Source organism: Narcine bancroftii, chromosome 3 (genome assembly GCF_036971445.1).
Source record: "Narcine bancroftii isolate sNarBan1 chromosome 3, sNarBan1.hap1, whole genome shotgun sequence".
Classification (NCBI taxonomy): Eukaryota; Metazoa; Chordata; class Chondrichthyes; order Torpediniformes; family Narcinidae; genus Narcine; species Narcine bancroftii.
Window position 1 is genome coordinate 93,599,159 of NC_091471.1, and position 19,650 is coordinate 93,618,808.

A 19,650-nucleotide genomic window follows, 5' to 3' on the forward strand; every position below is an offset into this window, starting at 1 on the left:
CAACCTAGTAAAACAAACTAGTTTTGAAAGATGTTGCCAGCAAAGTTGCATCAGTTCCCACAACCTTGTATTCATACAAGTTCTTCCAGGTTTTAACTGGTACTGAAATTACACTTTATTCATTTGAATAAGAGACCAAGTATTAGCAGATTAATATCGGTTTTGATAGTTTCTTTGCTTATTTGAATATTTTAATAATATTTTGTGGTTTTATATTGTAACAATATTTTAATACTCTTCACTGTGTCTAAATGTATCTGAATATCATAACTTTTTTTAACATCTTTAACGTGGGCAAGGTTCAGCCATATGATAATATTTTTTCAGGATTTCTTGCCAATAGAAATCAACACCCCATCTCAACTGAATGAGTAATATTGTCGAAAATCCTGTTGCCATTTAGGACTTTGTTGTGATGGTTAGAAACAATTTTGCTCAACATCTTGCTTTTGGGAGATCTCCTGTAGCTATAAATAAATGTAATATATAGGACCTGAGCAAATATGGGCAGCTTGCCATGACCTGTGATATCTAAACTGTTTAAAAAAAACCCCCAGATACCTCTGATATTGCGCAACAAAAATTATACCAGGGAAACACACTCAATGTAAAATTTATTATTCTAAAGATTAATTCTGTGCAATCTGGCCTGTTTCTTTTAAATAGTCAAGTCTAAAAGATGATCAAATTTATAACAGTCATTATAAATCTCAAGGTGCATTCTCCCGTATTGCTGACCAAAAAGAAAATTTAAAGGTAACCAGAAAATTATCAAATACTACATTAATTTTCTACAGGTGTACTGTGCATAGTATACTAACCAATTGCACATCTTAGTTTAGAAACTCACACTCAAGGCTGCAGAAAGTGGAAGATACAGCAAAGTCCATAAAGGGTACAGCAAAGTCCATAAAGGGTACCACCTCCCTTCCATCAAAGACAACGACGCAAAGTGCCGCGCTCAAGATGACATGTTAAAACAGAAAGGACCTCCATCACTTCGGCAGTTATCTTCTCGCTGCTACCTTCAGGTTCAAGAATATTTTTTTCCCCCAACAGCTATCAGGCTTTTGAACCTCCTTAACAAGACTTCTAAAGATCTATCTGTACTTTTAACACAATATGTATTTTACATTACTGGCCAAATGCGAATATTTATTATATTTTTTCTTCCTTTTTTAAAAAAAACTTTGTGGCATTTAATGTGTTATCTTTAAATTATCATTAGTGTGATTTAACTGGTAAGCTTCAGCTCAAGAATTTCATCGAATCTGCCAAATGCACTTCTGAATATGATAATAAACACATTCATTCATTCAAACTACACAAAATTCTATTCAAGACGCACCATTTAGGATGAATCCACAAGTATTGACATGACTCTCTGCCTTACGGTAGACAAAAGTTAAATAATTTCATTTATGTTACATTCTAAATGTAGTATTACGTGACAATAATGGAACCTCTGTGGTCAGTGTGTTATGCAGCGAACGAAAAAAAAAAAACCAGAAGCTGTGAGTTCAACCAACCAACTGACTTTTGTGGAACTCTCCAAGAGCTTATCAGCATCACTCTCATGATCCTTTTTGGCCCCTCCCACTGGAACCATTGTGCTGTCAGCACAATGCAAGCCTGCACCTCCGTGACCCGGTTCGCTTGGGGATCAGTTCAGGTCACTACATGATCCCCCTCCCACCCCCCCACCGAACTGGTGTTTAGAGGTGCCAAGTCCACAGCTCATAAGTTTGGGAGGCCGACCTCTCTGCCGCGGGGCTGGAATAGTTACTGTTTAGTCAAGGTCAAGGTGTGCCGATTTGAAGCAATTGACCATGAACGTTTCCTGCCTAACCCCAATGTCCAAAAGGCACGTAGTCCTGTTGTATCATAACACTTTGTATGGGCACTGAAGGAGCATCCACTGCACACCTTTTTTTATGAAGATGTATTCGCCGTCTTTGAGATCCTTTGAGATGTTGTATGGAACTGGACCAGGGCAATGGTACGGGGGCCAAAGTGTTCACCTTCTTGCGAAGTCACATTAGCAGCGCCGTAGATGTTTTTTCCTGGCCATGAGTTGCTGGCACAAACTCTCCCAGGACTGTCAACAGGGCCCCGTAGACAAGCTCAGCAGAGGATGTGGCCAAATCCTCTTTCAGAGCTGTTCAGATGCCAAGGAGCACCCAAGGCAGTTCGTCCACCCGATCTGGGCCTCGGAGCCAAGCCAAGAGGGCTGTATTGTGCCTCTGGAAACCGGCAGAAGCTTGATGATTTCAACATGGACGTGTTCAAATCGTCCGTGTGTCCGCAGGAAGGACTGAAGAGGGGCTTTCATGTGCTTCTGCACCTTGGATGTCTCTTGTCAGGTAAGTTCTGGCCCAGTGGCTGACTTGTTTACACAGGCTATGCCACATGAATCTTTCTGCAACTAGTTGGTGGTCGCCTGGATGGATGGGTGGGCCAACCCACGTAGCACGTCAAAGACACAATGCCTCCACATGGCGGGACTAATGGTTGGCTGGTGGACACGTCACAGAGAAGTGTGGCTCTGGATGGCCTGAAATGCACATCTTCTAGCTGTAGCTCTGAGACTGCAGTGCAGTAGGCTGGTACCTCACCAACCTTCTGCTGCGAGCGCTCCATATTCGATTCCAGGGGACAGGGAATACACAGACAGGACAGATGTATGGGTTAGAGTGTCAGCAACAAGGTTTTTCTTGCCAGAAATGTGTACTCTGAAATACAAGAGAGTGATGCCGCTGCCTTGCCAACCACGAGTCTAGCACCTTGGCGAAGACAAAAGTGAGGGGTTTACGATCGGTGAAGACCATGAAATCCTCTCCTCTGAGGAAATAGCAGAAATGGTGCAAGGTGAGGTAGAGGGCTAGCAACTCCCTGTCAAATGTTGTATACTTCTGCTCCAGGGGCCACGGATGTCTGCTGAAGAATGCGAGTGGTCTCCAACGTCCATCAATCAGCTGCTCCAGGATGCTGCTGATGGCTGGATTGGATGGGTCGACTGTTAAGGCAGTGGGCACATCAACATATGAATGCACTAGAAGGGTGGTGTTAGCCAGAGCATCTTTGGCCTGGTCAAAACCTGCCAAAGACTCCATGTCCCAGCTGAGTTCTTTAGTCTGAGTGGACAGCAGCTTGAAAAGAGGTCGCATGATCCTGGCAGCTGATGGCAGGAACTGATGGTAGAACCCTTGCAAACTTTGACCGTAGTTGACTTGGTGAATTTATGAATGGCTTCAACCTTTGATGGAAGAGGGACCGCCCCATGTCAATCAATGCGGTGCCCAAGGAAATCGATGTCCTTCAGGCTGAACTGACATATCGCTGGGTTGATGGTTAGGCTGTAGTCGCTCAGTTGCTGGCAGAGCTGCTCCAGATGTGTTTGGTGTTCCTGTTGAGAATGACTGGTGATGAGGTGATGTCTAGGTAGATAAAAAATGAAATCCAGGTCACTACTGAGTCCACGAGTCTCTGGAAAGTCTGCATTTTGGAGGCTAAATGGCATGCAGAGGAACTTTAAAAGGCTGAACAGAGTGATGAAGGCTGTCTTGGGGACGTCACTGTGGTGCACAGGGTTCCTGTGGTACCCCCAGACCAGGTCGAGTTTTGAGAAGATCCTTGCTCTGTGTAGGTTGGCTGTGAAGTCCTGGATGTGGGGAACCAGGTACTGGTCAGCTGTCATGGCGTCGTTGAGCCAGCGGTAGTCCCCAGAAGACTTCAGTACCACGTGTAGAGGAGAGGCCCATCAGCTGTACAAGCATCAAACGATTCCCATCTCCTCCATCTTCCTGAGTTCTTGGCAAGCCACAGTTTGTCAGGAGGAAGCCTAAATGCCTGGGTGTATAGCAGCAGTCCCTGCGTGGGGATGTGGTGCTGGACACCATGTTTCAGGACTGCTGTGGGTGGAGAACTCATTGCCCGATAAGGTTACCAAGTCAAGGTGGGAGGCCGAGAACCTGGATACTCAAAGGGTGAAGGTTTAGAAGGTCCTGGAATTGACCAGATGGTGCCCTTTTAGGTTCAACAGGAGGCAGTGGGCTTGAAGGAAGTCTGCGCCCAGTAGGGGCTGAGACACATCAAAGTGAAGGTCCAGGTAAAATGGCAAGAGCTGAACTCAAACGGGATAGTCCGCACCCCATATATGCATATACCGCTATGGTTGGACAATCCCGACTTCCCAGCACGGGTGTCTTGGTTCCGCCCATGTCCACAGGGAAACGCTGACCTGAGTGCCAGTCCCATAGATAAACGAGGCTGTCTCAGCAGCTGACCATCGTAGCCATCAGCACCAGCCAGCCCCAATGTTTCCTGAATGGGAGCAAGGTGGACAGTAGCAGTGGGATCCAGAACACCACCTCTGATGGGAGAAACACCACCACTTCAAGTTTGAGTCTCCACCTGCTGGAGGTGTCACTGGTCTGCTTGGTGGAGTGGGAGAGCGACAAGTTGCTGGGCATGATGCAGCAACGAGGTCAACGATGACCTGCCATAATGCTTGGCGTGCCACAGTATATCCACACGGATTGCTAACCTGTGTGCATCACTGAAGTCATCATCCGTGAAGAGTAGAGGGATGACTTCCAGCATCTGTTCTCAGAAATATCTGCTCAAACAGTAAGCAGGACCTGTGGCCATCCATTAATGCCAGCATATCGTTCATAAGGGTGGATGGCATGCGGTCACCCAGGCTGTCCATGTACCGCTCATTCAAGGCAGGAAAGGCGCCTTAATTGTCTCATACCTGTCGGCGGCTGGCGGCTGATATAACAAGTCTATGATTCGTCCAACAGTCTCCTGGTCGAGCGAACTGACCACGTGGTAATATATTGTGGAGTCTGTGTGTGGTGATCTGCCTGACCTGAAACTGGCCTCAGCTGTTTAAACCAGACTAGCGGGTGTGAGGTCCATAAGGTCGGCAGCTTCAGCAAGACTGTGTTCTGGGTGCTCATGTCGTTCATCGTGGGGTCCAAAATTGCATTTTGGACCATTGGAGTCACCACTGTGGTCGGTTGGCTGTGCAGCGAATAAAAGAAAAATAAACACACACAGAAGCTGTGGGTGAGTTGAACCGAACTCTCTGAGAGCTTATCAATACCACTCCCATGATCCTTTTCAGTCCCTCCCACCAGGACCATTGTGATGTCAGCCTGCACCTCCGTGACCCAGTTGGTTCGCTTGGATCGTTGCAGCCCACAACACCTTCAGCTTTAGAAGAGTTGCAAGACATGGGAAATATATGAAATTAACCAAATGAACAAATTAGCTAATAATCAAATATCAAATTGGAAAGTGCAAAACAAACTAATGGAAACATTAGTTACATGCATATTGAAAATGCAGGTGACAAAAGAGAACATGAAAAAAAAAGGAAAGAACAAATTAGTACAAAATTAAATTATCCAGAAAAATGAATAAACCAGAAATTTCATTAGGAAAATAATTAAAAATACATAAATATAAATAATGATGTTATGGGCCCAGAGGACCCCAAAACCCAGCAGCAATAGAAATTCACCAAGACAAATGGTTAGTTAAACAGAAGTCATTTTTAATTTTCCTTAAACATAAAAAAGGATCAAACTTTTAACTTATTACTATTATCTTAATTTAACCTAACTTAATCACTTTCTAATTCTAAATGCATGTGTAAGTAATGCATATATGTTCAGAAAAGTTATTTGATTCACAGTCCAATCTCACTTCTCACTCCTTCAAGTTCACTGGTATCAGGCAATTCTTATACTGTGCACAGAATTTAACATTTATGAATCTTCACCAAGCTCTGGTGCTTAAAGATAACAGGAAGGTACTTGTTGGTTTTCAGAGAGATTTGTTGCTCATTGGACATACACAAACGGATTCCCTCCAATCAGCCACTTCAGTGACTTGCCGAAGAAACTTGCCCCATCAGGGTTTTCCAAATGATAACCTCTTCTTTTGTAGGACACCACAGAGTTCTTTTTGCTTCTCTTATTTCAGGTGAAACACTCTTGCCAGACACTTCCTATTGTATGGACCACAAGGGTTTTCAACAGGCTGAACTCAGAACTCACAACCCATCTTCAAAATGGTGTTTCAACAAGCTGCCAGCTTGCCAGGTCTGCAGAAACCAGTTCTCTCTCTCTCTCTCTCTCTCTTAGAGAAAGCCTTTTTGGACCTCTCTATCTCTCTGCTTGCTAAACCACATGACCTTCTTAGAACAGCAAACTGCATCCAGACAGATTGTGGAACCAGACCCAAAATTCTGAGTCCATTCATTTGTTGCCTTCAAAACAATAATCCATTTACACCTGCATTTGAAATTCTTTAGCAACCAAAGCTGTCTCATTGTTTTATTGTCTCTGCAAAGGCTCTCGGTGCCCGCAAAGCTCTTGCATTTTAAATGAGGTCTGTTTTGTGAAGTGTTTGTGTTTGTTTGTGACCTACACTATCTCCTTCAAAAACATATCTATATACAATATAAAATATGATATAATCTGTCACAAAGCAGATACTGATAAACTATTTAGAGAAAACTCCTGATATGTATGAATTGCATTCATGTCCAATAAGGTGAAGTTAAAGAAGATATAGAAGATCCATTTGTAACAATCCATTAAAATGGGGAATTGTAGACTGGGAATAGACTTTAAACTGCAAAATTACATAAGTCTGAAAACAATTTCCAAACACTGAACCAATGGGACTGGGAGACAAATGTGTGAGAAAATTTATTTTCACACAATTTTTAGGACTGGGAATTTATTGCTTGAAATTAAGATGGTATCAATTCAAAAGAAAATTGGAAAAATATGTTTGGAAGAAAAAATAGCAGATCTTTTTGCTTGCTCAAGATTCCAGCATCTGCAGTTTCTTGTGACTCCAGTTCACTACTCTACTCAATGTGAAAAGTAAGTGGAATAAGCTATATCTATCACAATATGTATCTTGCTATTGTGTTGTCAAACACTACAGTGAAAGCTAATCCCAGTGCTTCAACATGTTCTGTTTATGTTCATCACACTTTCTATTACACACAAATGCATGGGATGGAGGAGGCTCGTGTGAATATAACAATGGCCATCTGAAACCAGTTGAGCTAAATGTCTGTGTATGTGTTGATTTGATGCAAATCACATAAAACATTTTAGGGCCAAAATTCTTTTAAGGCAATACAAGGTATGCTTACTTCATTTTCAGAATATGAATGTAACTAGCAAAGCAATCTCTAATCGGCTCAGAGAAACCAATGGCACTACATCTCCTGTTTGACGTAGAATTACTCCACAACCAACAAAGAAATTGGTCATTCAATGTTAGCAAGTCATTCATTAACTTAGAGAAATCAATGTTGTGGCCAGCACTGACCTTAACGATTTCATCGAGAGTTACCAAAAAGTGAATGAGGCAGTAATTCCAGATGACCTTCCTTTCTCTAGCAACCCCCCACCCAGCAATGTGCACTGAGACAACTTATAATACCATTTTGCTAATCTGCTCTTTTGTCAATATATTCTAGAGGCTAAAACCTGGGCCCTGGTGCTCACCAATTTATTCAAAAGCAATTGAACCACTTAAACCAAGTACTTGCAATAGTACCTGCACTCAGCCCTTCCCTGATACCTTTAGCCATCTGGCTCACTGCTCATGTCTTCCACATTGGGACATTTCAAATGGATTTATAACCTTATGGACCAATTATCCAGCAGATATTCTTTCAAACCCAGCAGCAGGCAGAGAGATTCATTTAAATGTATAGAAATGTCAACCAATGTCTTAATCAACAAGAATAAAAAAACGTGCTGGAGATCCTATCCATGAAAGTTTTAAATCCTATGTTCATGCATGGTGTTTATTGTGGTGCATTCTACAGTCTTATGACATACTTACACTGATCTAATAATCACTTGGACAAGGAAGCAAACTTACGTAGCTATACATAAATCCATATTTATTAGAAGATTATTTCCATTGACAAAATAAGCCAAGAAAAATTGCAAGATAGCAAGCCAATAAAATTCTAATGGCTGCATTTGACTATAGAAATAATGAGAACATTGTAGCACCTGAGTCAATCATGAAAGTCAACTGTTCCAAGTGTTCAATGTGGACTGGAGTCACAAGAAACTGCAGATGCTGGAATCTTGAGCAAGCAAAAAGATCTGCTATTTTTTCCAATTTTCTTTTGAATTGATACCATCTTAATTTCAAGTAATAAATGCTGTAAAATTGCCAGTCACCAACAATTAATTTCAGCTGCACATGAAAGAACTGCACATGCTTGAAAGCAAGTTACATATTAAACTTCGAAAATGCAAATATTGCTCTACCAAATCAGTTAAAGTAAACTAACGGTGTTCGTGTGAGCTTTTTTTTCCAAATCTGACATCTGAATGTCAGAAAATAGTTCCACTGCAGCGACTTCAACAAAAACTAGTTTGATGCTCCAGGAGAGAAATGAGGAAATACTGCATTGTTGTTGCGAAGTCAAACCAACATCCTGTCTCCCTAAAAGATCCCATCGCGATTTTTTTCAAAAAAAAAGTTGAGAAATCATATTTGGGATCTGATTGAATCTGTCATGCAATCTACATTATAACAACAAAGTTTAGTAGATTGGCATTTTTAAGGGTAATTCACGAAAGTTTGCTGTGTACAAGTTGACGGTCACATTCAATTGCTGCAAAAATGGCAGTTCTACTTAAGTTCTTCATTGGTTATAAATCCATTTGAAATGTCCCAATGTGGAAGACATGAGCAGTGTGCCAGATGGCTAAAGGTATCAGGGAAGGGCTGAGTGCAGGTACTATTTCAAGGGAGAAGGTGTTCAGAAAGCTGACTGGTCTAAGAGTAGACAAGTCACCTGGACCAGTTGGATTGCACCCTTGGGTTCTGAAAGAAGTAGCTGTAGAGATTGTGGAGGCATTGGTTATGATCTTTCAGGAATTAATAGATTCAGACATGGTCCCAGAGGACTGGAAAATCACAAATGTCACTTTACTATTGAAGAAGCGAGGGAGGCAGCAGCCTGACGTCATTGTTTCGGAACACGTTGGAGACGATTGTCAAGGATAAGGTTATAGAGCAAATGACAAGATAGGCCAAAGTCAGCATGGTTTCCTTAAGAGAAAATCTTCCTTGAAAGAAAAATAGAGGGAAACGGAAAAGGATGGGTTTAGTACTTTTAAAAAAAATGGGTCAGCACAACATCGAGGGCTGAAGGGCCTGTACTGTGCTGTAGTGTTCTATGTTCTAAACCTATAGGAATTCTTTGAAGAAATGACAAGCAGGCTAGATAAAGGAGATGCAATGGATGTTGCGTATTTGGATTTGACAAGGTGCCACACATGAGGCTACTTATCAAGATAAGAGCCCATGGTCTAACAGGAAATACTAGCATGAATAAAGCATTGCTTATTGGCAAGAAGCAGGAAGTCGGAATACAAAATCATATTCTGCTTGGCTGCCAGTTGCTAATGGTGTTCAACGGGGACTGGTGTCTGGGCTCTTTTCATGTATATTAATGATTTAGAACATAGAAAACTGCAGCACAATACACGCCATTCAGCCCTCGATGTTGTGCTGACCTATATATTTCTAGCAAATAAAAACTATAACCTTCCTACCTCATAGCCCTCTTTTTTTTTCATCTATGTGCCTGTCTAAGAGTCTCTTAAATGCCTCTAATGTTTCAGCCTCCACCAGCTGGCAAGGCATCTGTTGCCATTTTGTAAACAACAATCCATTAGTGAAGTCTCTTGGGCACTCTCCAAAACTTTTGCAAAGAATCTTGGAGCTGGTCTGTCTAGCATGAGCAGAGCTCCAGTATTTTAAATAAATCTGTTTTAAAGTGTTTGTATGTGACCTACACTAAAAAAACCTGCCCCAATTTATCTCCCAAAAACATATCTATAATCTGTCACAGTATCCATGGAGAGGTTGTAAAATGGATTCAAAATTGGCTGAATGGGAGAAGATAGAGAGTGGTACTGGATGATTTCTTCTCAGACTGGAGACCTGTGATTAGTGGTGTGCCTCAGGGATCAATCATTGATCTATATCAATCATCTGGATGATAATGTAGTAAATTTGCTGATGACACTAAGATTGGAGGTGTTGTGGACAACAAGGAAGGCTTTCAAAGCTCGTAGAGTGATCTGGTCCAACCGGAAAAATGAACCAGAAAATGGTGATGGAATTTAATGCAGACAAGTGTGAGGTGTTGCATATTGGAAGGACAAACCAAGGTAGGACATACACAATAAATGGAAAGGCACTGAGGAATGCAGAGGAACAAAGGGATCTGGGAATTCAGATACATAATTCCCTGAAAGTGGTGTCACAAACAGACAGGGTTGTGAAGAAAGCTTTTGGCATCTTTGCCTTCAAAAATCAAATTATTGAATACAGGAGTTGGGATGTTATTGTGCGGTTATATAAGATATTGGTGAGGCCAAATTTGCAGCATTGTGTGCAGTTCTAGTCGCCAAACTACAGGAAGGATATCAGTACATGACAAACTCCCGTTTTAGTAAAATGGGATTATCACTGTAAGGGAGAGTATAGACAGGAGGGACTGAATGGTCACGGCTAACTTTTAACATTTCACACAAGCACAACACAAGTCACAGCCCAGTGACAATTTGATACATTGGAAGAACTGAGGGGAGGTTTGTCACAGTCTGTTCCAGAATTTGATACCTTTTCAAAGACATTGTGATTTTGCAAAGGGAGAACCATTTTGATTGCTGAAGAGAAAAAGAGTTTTTTGAAGCAGCTCTTATGGCCAGCTATTTTGTGGAATTCAGAGCAAAGCACGCTCTGTGAATGACTGGGCCTTTTCAGTGGATTGACCTGTGCCAGGAGGGTATTTTTGGGAAGCAAAGTGCTTCATTTTGATTGTGTCTAATAGAGAAGGTCATTTAGAAAGACTGCTTCATTTTAAGTGTGACTAGCAGTGAAGTTACTTAGAGAGAGCAGTCCTAGGGTCTTAATAGCATCATGGAGGCCACCCAGTTGAGCCTTGTGACCACAGCTCATGTGGATAGACATTTCTTCAAAGGCAACTCAAGAAGAATTAATCAGTCTGTAGCAGCCGCAACTCTAGTCTTTCCATCAGTTGAACATTAATTCTGGCCTATGCTTGAACACTGAATTTAAAAGACAGAATTTTGAAGCAACTTACTAGCTTTTGGCCTGGACTGAAATGGTCTGGGTATATCACACACACACACACACACACACACACACACACACACACACATCTGCACATTGATAGATTTAGTGTTAAGGATAGTTTAAAAGTTAAGACTATAGTTTAAGAGTTAGAAATAAAATTGGTGTTTTAAAATTAAACACTGTCTGGTTCATTGTCTATTGCTGCTCTTTAGACGTGGTTCATAATGAATAAGATTGAAAGAGTGCAGAGAAGATTTATTAGAATGTTGCCAGGTCTTCAGGAATTGAGTTACAGGGAAAGATTAAACTGGTTAGGACTTTATTCCTTGGAGCGTAGAAGAATGAGAGGAGATTTGATAAAGGTTTACAAAATTATGAAAGGAATAGACCGAGTAAATGCTAGTAGGCTCTTTCCACTTAGATTAGGAGAGATAAATACAAGAGGATATGGCTTTAGGGTGACAGGGGAAAGGTTTAGTGAGAACAATAGGGGGAACTTTTTCACTCAGTGCTGGAAATGTGGAACAAGCTGTCATCATCTGATGTGGTAAATGTGGGACTCTTTAGTTTTAAATAAATTTTTGGGAGCAGTCTGGAGGGTTATGGAATGGGTGCATGTCAGTGGGACTAGCGGCACAATGTTTCAGTATAGACTAGAAGGGCCAAATGACCAGTTTTCTGTGCTGTAGTATTCTATGGCTCGACCTTCAAGCCAGTTTTAAATCTAAATGGCCAGTTCACCTTGGATCCTGTGTGATTTAACATTCTAGACTAACCTATCATGGGGAACCTTGTCAAAGCCTTGCTAAAATCCACAAAGGCAACGTCTATTTCCCTACTCTCATCAATATTCCTGGTCACCTCTTCAAAAATTTCTTACCAAGTTCATGAGACATGACCTCCCATGCACAAAACCATCCTTAATCAGTCCTTGCCTATTCAAATGCTGGTAGATCCTGTCCCTCAGAATCTCCTCTAACATTTTCTTCCCATTGCTGTCAGGCTCCTTCATGTGTCCTTGCTACCCTTCTTAAATAACAGGTCAACCTTAGACACCCTGTGGTCTTCTAAAACTTTAAAAGATGATGCCTCCACAATTTCTTCCCTAGCCTCCCACAAAGTCAGGATGTACTTGGTTCTGTCCTGGGAAATTATCCACCTTAGAGCCCTCTTAAGGCTGCCAACAGTTCTTTCCTGGTGATTTGCATATGGACTTGGCAACTCATTTGCTTCAATTCCTTAGCCTCTATGAATTTAAAATCTTGCCCATCTCCTGTGACTCCACACAAACATGGCTATGATGATCATTTAAGGGGACCAATTCTCTTCCTAATTACACTTTTAAAATGCATGTAGATTCTCTTTGAATTTTATTTATCTTTCCTACCAAATCAATCTCATGTCCTCTTTTTGCCCTCTTCATTTCATTCTCAAGGGTTTTACTCTTTCAACTCTTGTACTCACCAAGGGATCTACTTGATCTGGACTGCTTAAATCTGAAATGTACCTCTTTTGATTTTCCAGTTCAGACCCTCAATAGCCTTCAAGGACCAGGGTTCTCTCAATTTGTCAGCGTTTCCCTCCTCCCGAACAGGAAAATGCTGTCCCTCAAGTCTCCATCTCGCTTTTAAAAGCCTTCTACTTGCCAGCCATCCACCTGCCTGCAAACACAACCTCCTAATGAAACTCTGCAAGTTCCCACCAAATGCCTCAAAACTTTTACTTAATTTTGGACCTGCTCACTAACTATTCTTCTCCCCTCAGTGTTTCAGCCTCAAGAACATGAGCCAGCCCCACATGAAACTCTTGAAAGGGTGAAGTGTACTTAGCTTGCCCGAACGTAGCACCCATAACGGCATGTTGTTGAAAGGCATGAATGATTAATTGTCACAGGGCCTTTTGATTCTACTTTCTGATACATTTCTAATTTACTATGGGAATGCCCCAACTCCAAATGGATACAAGGAATTGGACTGATCTTCCATACCTTTCCTATCCCCACAAGTTACAGTTAAAGCATGCTAGCACATCCTCCGTGCTCATTATCTCACCTGAGAGTTTTAACTGGGGTGGACTTTTTTGCAGATACTGTCTGTATTCAATTGCAAATCATTGTGTATATTCTGATACCTATAATCACTAAAAAAAAGCACAAATGTATAACTATATTTCCCAACAGCAGAAGGTTCATTGCAACTCTTCCAAAGCAAATCCTCTTTACATGCATTCAAATAAACAAGAATGAAGCCAATTGAACAAAGAGAAGGTGGAGGACTAGAAGTTGCATCCATGGAGAGAAATGAACATTCAATGTTTTGGGTCAAAACCCTTTCTCAAGATTAAATTGGGAAGAAAAGATAGCAAGCATTAAAGGGAGGGCGAGAGGCCAAGGAGTATTAGGATACTTGACAGAGGAAGGTGGGGAGATGGAGAGACAGATAAGGGAAGAGGCAACTGGAGGGCAAGAGAACTGCAAGTTCTGCAATTGGCTCAGGAAATGGAGGCAGATAAAGGGCAGTTGGAGACAATGGAACTGGATCAGGGTGGGGGTTACCTGAAATTGGAAAATACAATGTTCATGCTATTGTATTTTAAATTGCCCAAGCAGAGTATGATATGTTGTCCCTCAAGTTTATGTTTGGTCTCACCATAGCAACAGGTGACTCCCTCCTCCAGTGGTGTCGAAATTCCAGCAACTGCTGTTCTTGTGTTTCTTTAGTTTATAAAGTCAAACAGATTTTATTTTGCCTCAACTTTCAGTTCGCCATAATGCATTTAGAGCATTCTTACTTGAGTAAAACTAAGACAAGAGCTCCAACAATGTGATGAATTTTATTGCTCATAACCTTAGTATTTTGATTGAGTTTTAAAACTTGTCATTTGTCCCAAATCAAATGGTTCTTGGACTTTTATTTTCCTCAATGATTGCTGCAATACGTGTGCCTTTTTGACACTCTTGGCTACATGATATTTCCACTCTACTGCACCACTGGCCAAGCACCCTATAGTTTAACCATCACAACACCAACGCTTTCAACCCATTAATGTCATCAAGAAACAGTAAACAATGAGTTAAACAAGAAAGTTTGCAGTTGCTGGAGTTAAGTGCTGGAAAAACAGTGGGCCACGCAGCATCCATAGAAAATAAAGTCCCTTTGCGATTACTGAACTCACCAATACACTCGTTCTTCTTTCTTTGGCTTGGTTTCGCGGATGAAGATTTATGGAGGGGTAATGTCCACGTCAGCTGCAGGCTTGTTTGTGGCTGACAAGTCCAATGCGGGACAGGTAGACACGGTTGCAGCGGTTGCACAGGAAAATTGGTTGGTTGGGGTTGGGTGTTGGGTTTTTCCTCCTTTGTCTTGACAGTGAGGTGGGCTCTGCAGTCTTCTTCCAAGGAGGTTGCTACCCACTAAACTGTGAGGCGCGAAGATGCACGGTTTGAGGCGATATTAGCCCACTGGCGATGGTCAATGTGGCAGGCACCAAGAGCTTTCTTTAGGCAGTCCTTGTACCTCTTCTTCTTAATGATATTCCAAACTGTTAACTTTGGTAATCCTAAAGTTTGGGCGATGCCTCTTACTGTTTTATTCTTGTTTTTCAGACTCATAATGGCTTCTTTGACTTTCATTGGTACAACTCTGGTTCTCATATTGAAAAGTGGCAACTACAGACTCCGAAGGTGATGAAAACTTTGAAGAAAGTCTAGCTCTCTTATACTGTACCTGCACCAATGAAGCAATTAAACGTACTAAATAATCACAAACACCTGTGAAGCCAAATTTCCCAAACATTATGGTGTCCTGAAATGGGAGGTGTGGATAAAAAGTGCTGTAATTTCTAGGGATGGTAAGAGTAAGCCTCAAGCAACCAGAAAATTCACTTATCCAGTATCTACCAATCCTCATAGGTGCCAGACACCAGGGGTTTTACTGTACTTTCTTTTGTTGCATTTTACAGCATTGGATTCATGGAGGTCATTCTAAAGCAGTTTTCACAGGTTTTCTATTATTGGAAATTACAATCTATTGAACAGGAGATCACTGGAAAAAGTGAAAGATTAAATATCTGAACGTCACTGACCAAACAAAATGACCTAACCTGAATAGTGTTTGAGCCCAGGACTTTACAGAGAAAAACAAACTCCAGACCTATACAATTGTAAAATTCACAATAGAGCTCAGCAAACTGCATGCACCAATACAGGATGTTTATCATCAGTCATGTGGGCTGAGCAAGATCCCAAGTTTTTTTTTCAGCATTTCAGTATTCATACAACCCTGGGTATTTTTATCCATTCTGGACAACTGGTCACAACAGGTTAGTAACATACCCACAAAGGACTTAAAGTTGAGTCACAAACAAAGTAAAACATTGGCAACATGATATAGATCTGGGACCATGTGAAGCAAATGTACTTCCAACAATGGGGGCTTGTAATAATATCGATTGACTAAAGAAACTGTACTTGTTCTCGTTGAATAAATATTGCTAAGAGGTATTTTGGCAGAGCTACTTATAATCTTGAATGGTTGAATTTGAATAGAATATTTGATAATATATGAGAGAGAGAGAGAGAGAGAGAGAGAGAGAGAGAGAGAGAGATTCTCATGAAGGGTTCACAAAGTGTTCTCAATGCAAGCCAAGTTGACCTGCTCCATGCTCCAGCAATCAGGCAACATTGAACGTATGAACACATGTCCTCTGGTATGTGACATTTTTACCCTTGGAGAAAGATTCTGATTGTCTACCCTATCAACATGCCATATATTTTTATGCTTCTTCTCAGTCTCTGATGCTCCAGAGAAATTCAACCCAAGTTTGTCCAATCTCTGCCAATAGCCCATACCCTCTAATCCAGGCAGCATCCTGCTAAATCTCTTCTGTCCCCTTTCCAAAGCCTCCACATTCTTCCTGTAATGGGGCAACCTGAAATGTGTACAATATTCCAAGCGTGGTCTAACCAAAGTTTAATCTTGCCATCAATTCTCACTTTTTGCTAAGCATATGGTAGTTGGCATATGGCCTGGCCTCTGGTAATCAAGACATCACTCTGGCATGCATCTCATTGACAAGATACATATACCCTGGAGTAAATGAGGAAGCTCTCTACCTCTCCCCTGCAACCTCTCCGTTGCCTTTGTGTGGGTTGCTGCTACGTAGCTGCCATAAGGAGTAGACCTTTAAGAGCTGATTTTCCCCACTGAGCTCGTGGCACAGTAAAGGGTTGGGATCTGTGAGCCATATCCAGTGCGTTCAAACTAGAACAAAAGATATTGGCTTCTGAAATCATAACCAAAAATGCTGCAAACTGTCAACAGGTCAAACAACACCGACTAAGAGAATTTACATTTAATGGTAATGACCTTTCATCAGAATTCGGAAAGAAGGAAAGCAAGTTTAAAGTTGCATGAAAGTGGGGTGGGATAAATAGAACAAAGGAAATATATCTAATGGGGTTGGGCCACAGTGCCCTTATAAATGGTTGGAGATGGATTAATGTTGATGAATTATTGAAGTAAATTGGAAAGAGAAAACATAAACAAAGGAAGCTTCTACCATGTAAATAAAATTTAAAAAATCTAAAATGTAAGGATACCTAGAATACTGCTCACCATGTGGTTTCTTCTGGAGGAGAAACCATGCATCTCCTTCCTTTTCCCATTCTGACAATGGCCTATTCACCCAAAACATTGTACATTTCCACATATGCTGCCGAGTTTTTACTTTGAGTTCTACTTGTGTCACTTGCATTTGGTCTTGACTCATTTCTTTTTTTAAAGGAGCAAATGAACAAAACTTATATTACCAATAAATGAATGGTTTGGTGTTTTGTCAGTGGATGAAGGCATATACAGCAACAACAGCAGAAAATGGTAGAGGAGAAAACTCCATTTGAGTTATCAAGCCTGGTGTCAATAATGTACGTTTGGAGACAAATTTGTCAATTGTAAGATATTAATTTTCATATTTTTACAGTGTAGACCAATTGACGTTTTAAGTCTTTCTATTTTCAGTTGTAAGGTTAAAATGGCTCTTCCCAATGAAGGCAATCTAAAATCTGGGGCACAGCACACAAAGCGTTGTCGTCTTATCACAGATGCATGAACGTTATCTCTTCAGAGCTGCGGTGCCTCTTAAAGGATGAATTCAATGCCAGCACTTGCAGTCAATGGGATTTTGTTTGCAGTGAAGTTTGTGGTGGACAAATGTAACCTTCCACCATCCTCACTGAGATGGAGCGATGTTACTAGATTAAAAATTTAAATAAAAAGAATAGCAAGTCTATATACTTCTCATCAGAAAGGCGGTCCTTCCTCCATCCCTATTGCTCCATTTGCCAACAAGCCTTTCCCCTTCAGTTATGACTACTACTCTACTCATGTCTCATCCTCCCTTATCCTCAATCTTCATCTTGTCGAAATTCTAATCCTGGTTTCTGTTAATCTACTTTAAATCACCAATTTAATATTCTCAAACCCAGGTGCACACACACTCTTGTTTTTCCAAGTGAAATATAAAACATAAATATAAATTTATGTTTTAATCTTATTTTAAGAGAGACAACAGCATGCAATATTTTACATTGGAAGGTCATGGTAAATATTAATAGGGACAGGTCACAAATATACATATCTGTGAAACTAATAGTTCAGGCAGGCTTCCAAAAATACTTTGTTCATTTGCTCACTATATCATGGCATTAGTGTCACACAATGTATGTGTATAACAGTTCCAAACAAACTAAGACAACCAAGCAAAATAACAAAATGCCAGTGAAGTTTGGAAAAATGGAATAAAAAGGGCACAATTTAAAGAATACCTAATAATATAACATGTGATCAATACTAAGTGAAACAAATGCAATAAGAAGACCAGATTACGTTTGTAAACCACTACCACTTGACAGAAGAAATCCCAAGAATCTTCCAACCAAGTGAGAATAGCTTTTGAACCACAAGGGAGCATTTTTTAAAAAAATGGTACTATTCACCAAACAAAGTTGCTAACTTATAGCTCTACTTAATTTGATACCCCAGTGTCTGTGTCATATTTTAGTAAATGATATTGACATCTGGGTCAGGAGTTTAAAAATAAAAACACTATCTGTGCCAATTTTATAGCACACAAGTTTAAGTCCACCTCATAACAAGCAGAATTACAGTCTCAGCTTGAATGTTGGTGAATGACAGCAGCAGATGCAGGGTGCTCTCCAAACAAGGAGGAAAATAGATTATGAACAACTTGATGTGCAATACCCAAAAGTGCTGGAGAAAATCAGCAGGTCATGCATCATCTAAAGGAAGCAAAATTTTGGGCCTGTGCCCCTTGTCAAGGTATGAGCAAAAAAGCAGCCAGGTACCTGAATAAAGAGGTGGGTGGAGGAGAGATGCTGTGTCACTTGCTGAGTTTCTCCAGCACTTTTGTGTATTGTACTACATTCTTAACTTTCCTGTTGAACTACTTGATGTGCTCCTTTCTCCAAAGGCTCCCACTTAGGTGTGAATGGGAGTTGGAGCAAAAGTGTGTGAGTGCAGGACAGTTAAAGTAAGTGAGAGGTATAAACGGAGCAGCCATAGTGGGAGCGACCACTGTAATGAGTGGGCCAGAGTTGAGGCTTTGACAAGAAGAAGCAGAGCCCAAGATAAGACTGGTGAGATTTTCTTATTATTTATTCTTTAATTTTGTCTTGGTGCCAGGTTAGAATAGTCAGAATAGCAGCAGCATTAGTGGAATGTGCATCATGTGAAGTGTGGGAATTCTGGGAGACTTATCATCTCTCTGATAGCTATTTCTGCACAAAGAGCATTAAAATGCAGCTCCCTACAGAACACTTTTTGGAACTGGAGCTGCAGTTCAAAGACCTTCAGCTAGTATAGGAGAATGAGGAGTTCATTGATAACAGCTACAGGGAGGCAGTCACATCAAAGCTGCAGGAAGCAGCAAGGGGTGTGACTGTCAGGAGAGGGAAAGGTAAGGCAAGCAGGCAGGAAGTGCAGGGTACCCCCATGGATGGATACAGCCGGAGATGGGGGAGGGGGGGGGGAGAAACTACCAGGGCAAAGCTGCAGTAACCAGGTCTCTGTCTGGCTCTGTTGTTCAGAAGGAGGAGAAAAGGAGAGCAGTCATATTAAGTGATTCTAGACTCTCCAAAAGAGACACCCAGATGGTTTGTTGCCTTCCAGGTGCCACGGTCTGGGTTGTCTCATATTGGGTCCAAGGCATCCTGAAAAGAGAGGGTGAGTAGCCAGAAGTCATAGGACATATTGGTATCAACAACATGGGTAGGAAAAGAGATGAGGTCCTGAAGAGAGAATACAGGGAGCTAGCTAGGAAACTGAAAGACAGGATCTCCAGGGTACTAATCTCAGGATTGCTTCCTGTGCCACATACCTGCAAGGATAAGAATGGGATGATATGGCTGTGTATTTAGTGCAGGGGCAGGGTTTCAGGTTTCTGGATCATTGGGATCTCTTC

General features: G+C 41.2%; 1 protein-coding gene across 8 annotated transcripts in view; it reads right to left on the reverse strand.

Annotated features, from left to right (window-relative positions):
* slc7a2 (solute carrier family 7 member 2) overlaps window positions 1-19,650 on the reverse strand; it is a 189,522-nt gene that overhangs the window by 61,788 nt on the left and 108,084 nt on the right. The window contains exon 2 of one of the 8 annotated variants that reach the window (XM_069924556.1): window positions 13,224-13,311. The exons of 4 other annotated variants lie outside the window; for them this stretch is intronic. The gene's annotated coding sequence lies outside the window, so the exon portion shown is untranslated. Of the gene's footprint in view, window positions 1-850; window positions 891-1,348; window positions 1,513-4,756; window positions 5,135-13,223; window positions 13,312-19,650 lie in introns of those variants that run through there. 3 more of the 8 variants (XM_069924560.1, XM_069924555.1, XM_069924559.1) reach the window with 3 other exon arrangements.